Source organism: Furipterus horrens, unplaced genomic scaffold (genome assembly GCF_987537825.1).
Source record: "Furipterus horrens unplaced genomic scaffold, mFurHor1.1.pri manual_scaffold_3, whole genome shotgun sequence".
NCBI classification, from domain to species: Eukaryota; Metazoa; Chordata; class Mammalia; order Chiroptera; family Furipteridae; genus Furipterus; species Furipterus horrens.
The window spans coordinates 129,661,579-129,674,077 of record NW_028327173.1 but is presented as its reverse complement, the minus strand read 5'-3'; the positions used below and the strand labels follow the sequence as shown (position 1 = coordinate 129,674,077).

The 12,499-nt window shown below is 38.1% G+C and overlaps 1 pseudogene; it reads right to left on the bottom strand.

Annotated features, from left to right (window-relative positions):
- Positions 1-3,204: 3,204 nt before the first annotated feature.
- On the bottom strand, positions 3,205-4,866 carry LOC150015947 (elongation factor 1-alpha 1 pseudogene; annotated as a pseudogene).
- Between the last annotated feature and the right edge of the window lie 7,633 nt (positions 4,867-12,499).

Sequence of the window (12,499 nt, the reverse complement as noted above, 5' to 3'; positions counted from 1 at the left end):
TGTTAATTACTGTATGAATTGCATGAATGTCTTAGTTGATTTGAACAAATATTTGAATATAATAACTCCTATCTAAAGAAAACAACTAAAAAAAAAGACACCATATCTCATGTCCCCTAAACTAAAATAATGTGGAAGCAAAGCTGAGCTATGACCGCACCTGTCCAGGTAATTTCACATAGATTGTGCTTATCATATCCACAAGCCACTCATTCTGCCTTTACCTGCCCAGGATGGTGTGTCTCTTTTGCTGTCTTCTCTACCACAGTGATGGTATTTTCAGGATCCTGAGGTTTGCTCTACTCATTTTGTCAAACAACCAATACAAAATCAGGAAAGAAATTTGCAGATACTCTAACAAATATTTTATTAAAATATGTAAATCAATTCATTGTTTTTCTCTTTATAATTTTTTTTCAATTAATTTGGCATACAATATTATATTAGTTTCAGGTGTACAACATAGTGATTAGACATTTGTATAACTTATGAAGCAAGCACCCCAATAAGTCTAGTACCCATCTGACACCATACATAATTATGACAATATGACTGGCCATATTTCCTGTGTTATACATGGTTTTCTTTGAATTTCACAAAAGAACCAATTTCAATAACTCTTTAGTCATACAGTATAACTGGATGTTTCTCCTGAATTGACTGGTTATTATGGCATATAAGAATACTTTCAAGTTGTAGTAACTATTACAGGACAATGTCAGACAACCTGTGGTTTTTTTGCGCTTTTTTTTGTTTTTGTTTTTGTTTCTCTCAGGGTTCTGAGAGCTTAGGCAAAAATAGGTATACTTTATAAAATATGAATCTAGTGTTTTGGGGTTTGGAAGGTTTGTAACATGGTGACTTTATCGTTTACATGACAGCCCCTCCCACTAGTCTTTGATCTCCTTGAGAGGCAGCACTGTGTGTCTCCCTAATATTCTCTAATTTCCAAACAGTTCCCACCACATTCAAAATTACCTCACAAATGTTTGTTTAAGCTAACCAAGTTAAATTCCAAGTAAAATTACTTTCAAACACTACATTTGAACCATTAGGTTCTAGCACACTTCTTGCTTGGTATTGAGTTAGAAGTCTTTTGCATTCAGAAGATTTACAACGGTCCACTTAAGCAATTTTTAAATGCTTTGATTCGTGCATTAAAGCTAAGTATCAACATTTCTATTTCTGTGTCTTTAAATATTGCTATGCATAGTAATAACTCATCCTCAGTGGCAGGCACTTCCCTGACACTGTCATGGGAGAAAAGCACAATAGTAAGACCCAATAACTTTGATTGAGAAGAAAATAGCATTTCTCCTGCTATTTTTAAGTGAATATAATTCTTATAAAAATATGTCTACCAAAATAAGTTTTTATTAGAGACAAGTGTCTGAAGGGAACCATGAAAATACCATGTAATTTCCCTTTGGCCTTCAGGAAAAATAAAACCAAAATCAGCATTTTATTATCTGAAAAGTCACCAAAGATGGAGACTTGAAATGATTAGTTTTGTCACATGTTCTACTGATTCACAGCACTCAGGTAGTATAACCCAAATCACAAATATGGCTAAAACATAAATTTATCTTTTCTGGCTTAACTGTCAATAAAGCTTGTAACATTCGTTATGTAAAGAGTAAAGTAATTCTTAGGCCTTTTTTTTATAGTGAGCCAAATAATTGAGTTACATTTGCTCTTTCCACGCCAGAATCTGCTACCCAAACAACCAGTAGTTTACTGTTTTTATTTCCCGTGAGCCATTGACCAAGGCACTTGTGGTTAGGTTTTACCAAAATGAGTGATACATGAAGGCAGGCCTACCCCAACTCTTGTATTTGTGGGCTTCTTGGTTGTTTAGAGAGTCAACTGACTACTCTTTTAGCTCATATAGAGATACTGGTTGCCAATTTGTAGTGGTAAGCAGATTCTAAAACTAAAGCTCTGATTTGTAAAGCTGCCAATTTTCATGGAGTAAATGCTCCCACCACGGCTGATATCAAGCTGCCAACGCGAGGTCCCTGAACAGGAAGCTGGGAAGTGATGCATAGTCTGCTCCCCTGAGCCAGTGAGAGCCAGTTCCACCACACCACAAGTGGTTGCTGACTATGTTTGAGGGATATTTTTTTCTGATTATAAACGTAATTGGCACACAAATTGGAAATGATTAATAGTAAGAAGTGAGAAGATAAGACTGGAATTCTAAAAGCCAGAGATATTCATTCTTAATATGGTATATGGTTCTAGTGCTTACCACAAATAACCCTTATGTGGAATTTTAGAATATCTGGTCTATTTCAGTATACCTTTCTGGAAACCACAGGTATTCCAATTTGTGTTCAAACTGGAGTTACTCCTAATGAAAATATCAGGAAAAAAAAAAGATTTGAAACTCAAACAGAAAATAAAGAAGCTGGCTAAGTAGATGATTAAACAATGAATCTTAGATAGCTAAAGCTGGAAGAAAATAAACTCAGAAATTAAAATTGTATTCCTACATCTGCTGGCTCCAGGAAATTGAGTTTGAAGGAGGAGTTGAATCCATGTGTTTCTCAAGATATCATTAAGACAAACATCAGGTAACTTTGTATATTGGGGAGGAGGTTTAAAAAATATGAGCCCAGCTAGGCTGAGTTAATTAAATAAAGAGCACTCAAAGATTTTTCCATCTCAAACACCCAAATAACTGTGTATCTCTGACAACAAAAACATAACCCTAGAACTGGGAGTTGATAGTTCTGAGTCACAGAGGCATTAAGCAAAGAAAAATGTAATGTTTTTTAAAAAACTTAATGGGGTGACATTTGTTAATAAAATTATATAGATATCAGGTGTACAATTCAATAATACATCGTCTGTATATTGTATTGTATGTTCACCACCCCAAGTCAAGTCTCCTTCCATCACCAGTTATTCTCCTTTACCCTCTTCTGCCTCCCCTCTTCCGTGCTTCACCTTAGGTAATCACCATACTGTTGTCTGTATCTGTGAATTTGTTTGGATTTTTATTTTTGCTTAATACCTTCACCTTTTTCACCCTGGACTCCAATCCCCTCCCCTCTGACTGCTGTTAGTCTGTCTGTTCACTGTGTCTATGAGTTTTGTAAGTGAACATTTTTTTTTTTTTTCTCATTAAACTTTGTTTTAATGGGTCTCAAAAATTCTGTGACAGATTTTGGTCAAGTTGTTTCCATTAAAAAGTACTGATTTTAAAAACTAATAACTTAACTGCCACACACACAAAAAAAACCAAATGGTCCACAAAATTCTCCTTTCCTTCTGAAGGTTTTACGATGCATTGTAATCATTAACCAGTCCTTTACTATTAAACTTAAATGGCCAATTGAGACAAACAGTTCTGAGACCGTTCTTCCACCACTGATTAAGACTGGGGTGGCAGGTGTTGGGGATAATATTCATTTAGCCTTCTGAGCTTTCTGGGCAGACTTAGTGACTTTGCCAGCTCCAGCTGCCTTCTTGTCCACTGCTTTGATGACACCCACAGCAACTGTCTGTCTCATGTCACGAACAGCAAAGCGGCCCAGAGGAGGATAGTCAGAGAAGCTCTCAACACACATGGGCTTGCCAGGAACCATATCAACGATGGCAGCATCACCAGATTTCAAAAACTTTGGGCCATCTTCCAGCTTTTTCCCAGAACGACGATCAATCTTCTCCTTCAGCTCAGCAAATTTGCAAGCAATATGGGCTGTGTGACAATCCAGAACAGGAGCATATCCAGCACTGATTTGGCCTGGATGGTTCAGGATAATCACCTGAGCTGTGAAGCCAGCTGCTTCCATTGGTGGGTCATTTTTGCTATCACCAGCCACATTGCCACGACGAACATCTTTGACAGACACGTTCTTGACATTGAAGCCCACATTGTCCCCAGGAAGAGCTTCACTCAAAGCTTCATGGTGCATTTCAACAGACTTTACTTCAGTTGTAACATTGACTGGAGCAAAGGTGACCACCATGCCGGGTTTGAGAACACCAGTCTCCACTCGACCCACAGGGACAGTACCAATACCACCAATTTTATAGACATCCTGGAGGGGCAGACGCAGAGGCTTGTCAGTTGGACGAGTTGGTGGCAGGATGCAATCCAGAGCTTCAAGCAGTGTGGTTCCACTGGCGTTTCCATCTTTACGGGTGACTTTCCATCCCTTGAACCAAGGCATGTTAGCACTTGGCTCCAGCATGTTGTCGCCATTCCAACCAGAAATTGGCACGAATGCTACTGTGTCAGGGTTGTAGCCAATTTTCTTAATGTAGGTGCTGACTTCTTTAACAATTTCCTCGTATCTCTTCTGGCTGTAGGGTGGCTCAGTGGAATCCATTTTGTTAACACCAACAATTAGCTGTTTCACACCCAGTGTGTAAGCCAGAAGGGCATGCTCACGGGTCTGCCCATTCTTGGAGATACCTGCTTCAAATTCACCAACACTAGCAGCAACAATCAGGACAGCACAGTCAGCCTGAGATGTGCCTGTAATCATGTTTTTAATAAAGTCTCTGTGTCCTGGGGCATCGATGATGGTCACATAATACTTGCTGGTCTCAAATTTCCACAGGGAGATATCAATGGTGATACCACGCTCACGTTCAGCTTTAAGTTTATCCAAGACCCAGGCATACTTGAAGGAGCCCTTGCCCATCTCAGCGGCCTCCTTCTCAAATTTTTCAATGGTTCTTTTGTCGATCCCACCACATTTGTAGATCAGATGGCCAGTAGTGGTAGACTTGCCGGAATCTACGTGTCCAATGACCACAATGTTGATGTGAGTCTTTTCCTTTCCCATTTTGGCTTTGATTTAGTAGTGGTGGTTTTCGCGACACCTGTGTTCTGGCGGCAAACCCGTTGCGAAAAAGCTGTAAGTGAACATTTTTATTGAAGTATAATATGCATAGAGAAGAGTATACAAATCATAACTGTCCAGTCCCATGAATTATCACAAAATAAACACATTCATATAAACAGATCAAGAAGAATATTATTCAGTATCTCAAAGGTTCTCTTGTGGCCTCATCCAGCCCCCACTCCCACACTCCTCCCCAAAGATCATCACCATGCTGACAACAAACACTGTGTATTAGTCTTGCCTTTTTGAACTTTACACAAATAAAACCATTCTTCAATGTATTTTTCTTGTGTATGCCTGGCTTTTCACTTGATATCATTTCACTTATGAGTTTACTTGGAAAAAAATTAATTGAGCTGACACATAATTTGTGTACTTAAATAAACAAATGTATGCTATATCAACAATAAAAATTTTACTTTTAAAAAATATTTTTCACTCAATATTTTCCCTCATAATGTTGCATATAATAGTAATTTTAAACTTCATTGTTGTATAGGATTCCACTGACACTATTTCTGTCACTATGTTTATCCAATATACATTTTGTGCTTATTTTTTGCATGGTATATATTCTTTTATTCATTCCTTATAATTTATTTCTGTCTTATTTACTTTAAAAAGGTATATTTCTTGTAGACCGATTGTAATTGGGTCTTGCTTTTTTAACCACTCTGACAACCTCTGCTTTTTAATTGAAGCATTTAGCCCAATAATTATATTTAATAGTAGATCTAAATACAACCATATTTAGTGTAATTATTATTGCTTGGATTTAGAACTACTATCTCACTATTTGTTTTCCAACTATAACTCTATTTCTAGTGGTCGATCTAGGGATATGCATCTTTAACTTATCAAATTCTACTTAGAATCAGTATTGCACTATTTAATGTAAAATGTGAGACTCTTGCAACAGTATCATTCCATTTACCCCTCATCCTTTGTGCTATTGGTGTTATAAAAGGCACCAATATAGAAAGCAATATTATATCTTTTGCTTTTAATGACGTCTTTATTTATAAAAGGAAAATATAATATATATAGCCTTTTATATTTACTCAAGTATTTACTATTTCTAATGCTCTTCATCTGTTCCTGTACATACAATTGTCATTTTTCCAACTGAAGAATTCCCTTATAGCATTTCTTGTGGTAGCAAATTCTCTCGGTTACTCCTTATCATGAAGTGTCTTTACCTTCAGTTGTGATGGAGTTTCTTTAGTCTTAGAATTCTTGGCTGAGTTATTTTTTTTTTCTTTCAGTGATTTTAAGATGTTCCATTGTCAAGTGACTAGTTATTACAGATCAGAGGTAATGAAATAAGAATGTTTATTGTTGTTTCCATCTGTATAAAATATTGTTTTACTCTAGTTACTTTCAATATTTTTTCTTTATCTTTGGATTTTATCAGTTTGTTATGATGTGCTTTGCCTTATTGTGGTTTTCTTTATAATAATTTGGGGGGTGGTGTTGTTCTTAATCCGCAAGTTTGTTTTTCTAAAATTTGTAAGTTTTTAACCATTCTCTCTTCAAAGTGTTTTTTTAAGTATATTTTATTGATTATGCTGTTACAGTTGTCCCAATGTCTTTTCCTTTTGCTCCCCTCCACCCCACACCCCCCTTCCCTCCAGCAATCCCACTCCCCCTTAGTTCATGTCCATAGATCGTGCATATCAGTGCCTTGGCTTCACCCTTTTCTTTACTATCCTTAACATCCCCCTCTATATTTTGTACCAAACAATTACGCTTCTTAATCACTGCACCATTTCCCCATTTCTCCCCTTCCCCACTCCCAGCTGATAAACCTCCACATGATCCCCATACCTATGATTCTGTTCCTGTCCTGGTTGTTTGCTTAGCTTGGTTTTGTTTTCATTTGTTAGATTCTGTTGTTGAAAGTTGTAAGTTTGTTGTCATTTTAATGTTTATAGTTTTGATCTTCTTTTTCTTAAAGAAATCCCTTTAACATTTCATATAATAATGACTTGGTGATGATGAACTCCTTTAGCTTTACCTTGTCTAGGAAGCACTTTATCTCCTTCCATTCTAAATGATAGCTTTGCTGGATAGAGTAGTCTTGTTTGTAGGTCCTTGCTTTTCATCACTTTGAATATTTTTTGCCAGTCCCTTCTTGCCTGCAAAGTTTCTTTTGAGAAATCAGCTGGTAGTCTTATGGGAACTCCTTTGTAGGTAACTCTCTGCTTTTCTCTTGCTGCTTTTAAGGTTCCCTCTCTATCTTTAACCTTTAACATTTTAATTGTGATGTGTCTTGGTGTGGTCCTTTTTGAGTCTAGCTTGTTTGGGACTCTCTGTGCTTCCTGAACTTGTATGTCTATTTCTTTTGCCAAATTTGGGAAGTTTTCCTTTATTATCTTTTCTCATAAGTTTTCAATTTCTTGGTCTTCCTCTTCTCCTTCTAGCTCCCCTATGATTTGGATGTTGGCATGTTTAAAGTTGTCCCAGAGGTTCCGGAGCCTCTCCTCATTTTTTTCAGTTCTTGTTTCTGCCTCTGTACTGGTTGACTGTTTATTTCTTCCTTATATTCCATTTTGTTGATTTGAACTCTAGTTTCCTTTCCTTCACCACTGGTTTCATGTGGGTTTTCCTTTTCCTTCATTTCAGTTAGCATAGCCTTCACTTCTTCCCTTATGTGTTTTTCATACTTAATCTTGTCTGTCAAGTATGTGAGCTCATTATCATCAGTGTTTTGAACTCTTCATCTGTTAGGTTGGCTATCTCCTTGTCTGTGAGGTTGGCTATTTCCTCGTTGCTAAGTTCTCCCACTGGAACCTTGTTCTGCTTGCCCTCCTTTGGGCCATACTTCTTTGTCTCCTCAACTTGGCAGCCTCCTGTGTTTGTCTGTGTCTTAGGTAGAGCTGTTGCACCTGTTACATTGTAAGGGACAGAACTTTAGGTATTTGTCAGTATAAGGCAACCCGTTTCTCCATGTTGCGGTGCTGTATGTGGGGGAGGGATCAGAGAGGGAACAATGTGGCCTGCTCAGCACTTGCCCCTTTTCCAGGCACTTCCCCCACTTCCTGCCCATAACTGGCACTCCTCTAGCCATTGTCTGATGATGGTTCCCAGAGTGGGTGAGTTTTCAGAGGTTCTATGACTTTGGAGGCCCTCTAAACAATCAGACTCTGCTGAGAGACCAGCAGTTACTTCCTCCCCTGCCAACCCCCACTGGTTTTCAGTCAGAAGCAATGAGGCTTTATTTTCCCTGGTGCTGGAACTGTGAGCTGCATGGTCTGGTCTACAGCTGGGCTTGCTTCCCAGGTTTCCCTCCCTACTGTTAAAATGTATAACTGTGCTTTCCACTGTCACCACAGCCCCTGACCTGCTCCTGCTGCTGCTACCACCATCACTCCACATCCTCTCACCCCAGTCTGACTGGGTGAGTATTTCTTCTTTATTTGTTCATTTGTTGGACTTCCATTCAGTTCAGTTTTCTGGAAGTTCTGGTTGCCCTTCCTAGTTCTGAGGTAGTTTTAATGCCTCCTTAATTGTGAGAAACATGCAGCATGTCTACCTACGCCAGTGGTTCTCAACCTTCCTAATGCCGCAACCCTTTAATACAGTTCCTCATGTTCTGGTGACCCCCAACCATAAAATTATTTTAATTGCTACTTCATAACTGTAATTTTGCTAGTGTTATGAATCATAATGTAAATATCTGATATGCAGGATGTATTTTCATTGTTACAAGTTGAACATAATTGAAGCATAGTGATTAATCGCAAAAACAATATGTAATTATATGTGTTTTCCGATGGTCTTAGGCGACCCCTATGAAAAGGTCGTTCGACCCCCAAAAGAGTCACAACCCACAGGTTGAGATCCACTGACCTATGCCTTCATCTTGGCAGGAAGCCTCTTCAAAGTGTTTTGTATCTCATTATCTCTCCTCACCTCTGGAACTCCAAGTATACGCATATTAGACTTCTTGTCTCTAATACACTATTCTTTCTCTTTCAATCTTTCCCCCCACCCTGCCCTGCAAATTAATAATTTCTATTGCTCTATCCTCAAGTTTATCAACACCTTTTTCTTCCATCTCTAATTTTATTTTAATCTCATTCAGTTAATTTTTTTGTTTATGTATTTTTCAGTTCTGTGATTTTTATTTACATTTTTTTAGCTTCTAGTTCACTGCTAACATTTCCTACCTGTTAATTCATTATATTTCCTTTAAACTTAGATATATTTATAATAGCAGTTTTAAAATATTTATTTTTAATTGCAGCATCTGAATCATTATGGGACTAGATTTTAATAACTGCTTTTTCTGATGTGACTATAGATCACATTCTCCTATATCTATGTATATCTACTGTTTTTATCATATAATGGACAAAATGAAAGCAATATTGCAGAGAGTCATAGTCATTTATATTTCTCTAAAGTGTATTGATTTTGTTCTAGAAAATAGATAAGTTGGCTAGACTTAAAATCCAAATCGTATCTCCCCTATAGTGGACAGTAGCTAGAATTCCCACCTGATTCTTTCATCTTCCAGCTGCTGCTTTTTCACCAGGCCCAATGGGGTCTCTCTGGAGCAAACAATTTAATGGTTATCAAGGGTCAGGGTGGAATTTTGATGTTTACTCTCTCTGCAGCTACCTTTCTTCCAGGATTTTTCCCTTGAATCTGTCTTCTATGCCAACCTAAAATTCTGTAATCTTTTGCCACAAGCCAGTAAAATTGCAACTTTTGCTTACGCAGAGCTGCTGCACATTACTATATACCCCCAGGCAAAAAAAAGAAAAAGGCATATTCACAATTCCTATTACTTGTAGTTCTATCTTTCAAGGGTAGACTCCCTCCAGTATGGGAGTTCTTTGTTGTTCTCCAGTACTTTCAAAGAGCTGGGATGTTTTAAATGTACTTTGCTCTTATATATATTACTGTTGCAATTTACAAGAGGTTATTCTGGCTAAGTTACTCTGCTATTTTTTAAAAGTCTGAATCTAATATATATTTTCATATTTTTTTCAGTAAATATGATATTATCTGGCTTTTTTCCATGCACACTTACTATGTGATGTGCTTTATGTGCTCAGATAGGTGTATTCATTATATCTGTTCATTTTCTGAATTCAGAGCCTTTAATTTGATGAGCACATTTCTTTTGTGAAGGTCACGAATCCAGCCTCTTAATTTCTAACATTATTCTCTGCAGTCATCCCAGTCTATAAAACCTGGTAAAGTATTATTAGAAGATTTTTTTAAATCAGTCATTTAATGTTATGAAGTCAAATTGAGTCTTTTAATGAATTCAAATTTTTACAATATAATTTAATTTACACAATAGTATATAGTCACAACCTATATAAAGCTGTTTCCTTGTTTTTATCATTAAAAATTATTTTTTATTTCTCTAATTTAAAAAATTGATTTCTGAAGAAGGGGGCAGAGGTAAACACAACTTGTCTCCTCACACAACCCCATCAAAATTAAAACTAAACTATAGAACAACCATCACTCAGAAGTGTCAGAAATCGAGTTGAATGACAGTCTGACAACTATGGAATTAAAGAAACCACATCCATCCAGATGTAGAGACACTGTACAGACTGGTCAAACACATATGTGTGGCATATAAAAATTCAGAAGGAATATCTCAGGAGCGAGGAGTCCCAACTCTACATCAGACCCCCAGCCCAGGGTTCCAGTGCCAGGAAGATAAGTCCCCATAACTTCTAGATGCAAAAACCAGCAGGGACTGAGTTGATGGAAGAAACTGTTGCAGTCCCAAACAGTTCCTCTTAAAGAACCCATACACAGACTTACTCATATTCACTCCTTCTGAGCTCCAGCACCAGGGTAGCAGCTTGAAAGGTACCAGTGACATACGGGGAGGAACTGAAGTGTCTGGCATCAAGGAAACAACTGAGGTAGAGCTTTCTCCCAGAGAGAAAGGCAGGCAGAGGCCATTGTTTTTTTTCTGAACCCTCTGACAACAGTCACAGAGCCAGCAGGTGGGTGCCACATCTGAGGCTCCATCAACCTAGCTAAACTGTTTGCCCTGCCCTAGAGATTCTCTGAGGCTCTGTCCCACCCAACTTAGGGGCCCACCCAAGCTATTAAAAGTGACTTTCCCATATGAATGGCTGGTCTTGGCTAATGTTTCACAAGTTCCTAAATTCTTTCAAACAAGCAAGACCTGGCCTCTGTAAGTCCCTTGCTTCCATACCTCTTGCTAAGTGGTCCCAGTCCTGGCACTAGCAGCAGCCAGCCTAGGTTCACAGCATGGTTTCACTTGGGACCCCCAGGGACCAGCACAAGTAGTAGCCATCTCAGATTGCTTTAAACTCAGGCAGGGCGGCCCTGCGAAATGCACAGGTAGGAGCTGACTTTGGCCTGCACCATCTGGGAAACCCCAGGGCCAGCTCACCCAGTGGACAGCTACAGACCATATTGGAGCACCACCACCCTGCCACTGAACAGCTGAACCTCCATGGAGGGCAGATGGTGGTGCTCAGTTGTTTCAGCCTGTGGTTGCAACTGACTGGCTTGGGTAAATCCCTCCCATTTATCTGCCAACAGCAACCAAGGCTCAACTAACAAGAAGACCACTCAAAGTGCACACCTTGCATACCCAGCTTGGGTGATAGAGGAACCTGTGCCACTGGATCCTACAGAACACCTACTACATTAGGCCACACTATCAAGACAGGGAATTGGAGGCTGCCAAAATGAAGACACAAACAAATATGGCCCAAATGAAAGAACAAACCAAAACACAGAAAAAGAAATAAACAAAATGGAAAGAAGCAATCTATCAGATGCAGAGTTCAAAACACTGGTTATAAGGATGCTCAAGGAACTTAGTGAGAAGTTTAACAACATAAAAATTATCTAGTTAGAAACAAAGGATACACTAATTGAAATAAAAAACAATTACAGGGAAACAAACACTAGAATAGATGAAGCCAAGAATCAAATCAATTATTTGGAAAATAAGGAAGCAAAAAACAATGAAGAAGAACAACAAATAGCAAAAAAGACTCCCCAAAAAATGAGGATTGCGTAAGGAGCATCTGGGTCAACTTCAAGTGTTCCAACATTCTCATCATAGGTGTGCCAGAAGGAGAAGAGAAAGAGCAAGAAATTGAAAATCTATTTGAAAAAAAAAAATGAAAGAAAACTTCCCTAATTTGGTGAAGGAAATAGACATACAAGTCCAGGAAGCACAGAGAGTCCCAAACAAGATGGATGCAAAGAGGCCCACTCCAAGGCACATCATAATTAAAATGCCAAAGGTTAAAGATCAAGAGAGAGTCTTAAAAGCAGCAAGAGAAAAGAAGTTAATTACCTATAGGGGAGTTCCCATAAGATTGTCAGCTGATTTCTCAAAAAAACTTTCAGGCTCAAAGGGATTGGCAAGAAATATTCAAAGTGATGAAAAGCTAGGACCTACAGCCAAGATTGCCCTACCCAGCAAAGCTATCATTTAGAATCTAAGGGCAGATAAAAAGCTTCCCAGACAAGAAAAACTGAAGGAGTTCATCATCACTAAACCATTATTATATGAAATGTTAAAGAGACCTATTTAAGAAAAAGGAGATCAAAACTATGAACAATAAAATGATAGTAAACATATATCTATCAACAATTGAATCTTAAAAACT